Below are 2,515 nucleotides of genomic sequence, written 5' to 3' on the forward strand. Positions count from 1 at the left end.
TTTACTGTCTATGATCTATAGGAATTCGACAATTTTATTCGTCTGTTCGAATATTCGTGCATGGTACATTGAATACCTGCGAATTGTACTTATAATATATGGTTCATTGACCACGTAGGTAAACACGTTCGATCAGCTGTGACTGGAACATGAGAATTTTGGAGGGAATGGTATCCTAATTTCGAATTATTGTACTTTTGCCATATTCTGTTACCTGTTTCATGGTTAACTCATTCTGTACTGATGATCAGAGTTATCTTGTTTCATGATTGTTTGAAGATTTTACTGTGAATACTTGTATTAAAGATAGAAAATTGGAAAAGATAGTAAAATGTGTTAGGTTAGGTTAGCTTCTTTTATATATCAGACATTTGACTGTATTTGAAGAATATTTTGATTTTATAATTTTGACATAAGTATAAATATACGAATATTAATATTTTTATACTAATGTAACTAATATTTTTAAGAAAATGAAAGATTTAACTGTATAATATACAAGGTGGGCCACGTAAGACGGCACATCTAATTATCTTCTCTAGCTATGGTGGAGCGAGAAAATTTTTATACGTAGTTTAAATGGGTTCAAGAAGTGAATAAGACGGAAGAAAAATTATTTTATAAATACCATTTTTTTTCTATTTTTCTTCAGGTCAACTATGTTTTTTTGCACGAATGTATATATTATATTATATTCCACTGTATGTTGTAGACATTGATGTGCATTTAAACATGCATAATAATGTGAACTTAAAAAAAGCTCGAACTTTAAAATTTTTAATCAGTTGTGAAACTTCCTTTCATTTTTTTAACCATTTCTTCCATCTTATTCATCTTCTGAAATCATTTAAATTACGTATTGTTACGGAACGGGCTGTAACGGTTGAGATCGTCTTCGTTTTGGGTTGGTTAAAGGCGAAAAATTCCAGAAATGTGTTTGATGTCGTTTTATTTAATGTTTAGTTCGAACGGGTGTCGTTCTAGGTGTATGGTTTTAGATTAGTTGTCGACCTTGTGCAGGTACGTCGGTTTTATACTAGTTTTGGCACCTTGCTTCCGACCAATCAATGGTCAGGAAAAGGGCCTGGAGTCGAGCGTCGCTTCCAATAGCGTAAAGACGTTTCCTCTGAGTCCGTCAATAAATAGCATATTACAGAGTTAAATGACTATTTCTTTTCATAACCCATTTCCAATAGTATCTAATTACAATAATGTTAATAATAATATTATAATAGTATCTAATTACAATAATGTTAATAATAATATTATAATAGTATCTAATTACAAGAGTGTTAATAATAATATAATAATATCTAATTACAATTATGTTAATAACAATATTATAACAGTATCTAATAACAATGTGTGGGGGAAAGGCAGTGGGTTCGTAACACTTATACATATTTTCTGGTACCTCTATAATTAAAGAAGATAATTAGGTGGCCCGTTTGACGTGGCTCACCTTGCACATGTTGTTTTAGAGCACTTAGAGTTTCTAACAAATGAATAAGTACATAATTTAATAGCTGTCTACCGTAATAAAGTCAAAGATCATTTAACGTTCGTAATATTGATTTCATTAATTTAGTGTATTTTTAATTTTAACAATCTTTCTAATAATAAGTATCCATTTTAAGAGGGAAATAAAAGTGATCTTTGACGTATTACATAGGGCATTAGTCATCCATTTATACCTTCGAAACATAAATATGAACGATTAAGTTTAAATACAGAAATAAATTGAAGCTGTTGAAATTAAATTAACAGAGATAAAGAATAAAAAAGTATTCACTTTTTTAATGTACATTTTAATAAATAATTCTAGCAACACGGCAGAGGAATATTATTAAGCTGTGTAATATGAAATATTATTCCTTCAGAGAGGAATATGAAATTAAATTAAGTTTGAATTAAGTATGAATACCTTGCTAAAGATAATGTGAGAAAGATGAAAAAAATAAGATCTCACAACTTCAAGAGCAGATAAAAATTAATTCACTGTAATTTAAACATTTCACTGTATTATTTATAGTAGAATTTTTGCAATACGTTAAAGGAATAATGATGCTTTTGATTACAGTACTTTTTTGTGCGTTAATTTGTACAATCGTTCGTGGTTTTAATGATTTTAGTTTTAAAATGAAGGTCCCTTTTTACATTGAGGTTTCTTCATAAATTACTGACGATAGATCATTATCAGATAGATTATTTGTCAAGCTGCGTAACGTGAAATGTCGGATTTCTAATCATTCGCTCATTGATCTCTCGAGTAATTACTTGAGTGTTGAAAAGTTCTGAATTTTTCCGTCATATCTTTAAGTACTTTTTAAGTTCCTACAATTCTTGGTAAGTTACAGTTGGAAAATCTAAAAGTAATGTTTTTTTGAATTTATAAAACAATTTTTTTTCTCTCTCTGAAAAATCAGATATTTCATATTACAGAACTTAATAATGTATCTCTAACGTGTTGCTAGAATTATTTATTAAAATATATATTAAAAATGTGAATGTTTCA

This window comes from Habropoda laboriosa, unplaced genomic scaffold, assembly GCF_001263275.1.
Source record: "Habropoda laboriosa isolate 0110345459 unplaced genomic scaffold, ASM126327v1 scaffold158, whole genome shotgun sequence".
NCBI classification, from domain to species: Eukaryota; Metazoa; Arthropoda; class Insecta; order Hymenoptera; family Apidae; genus Habropoda; species Habropoda laboriosa.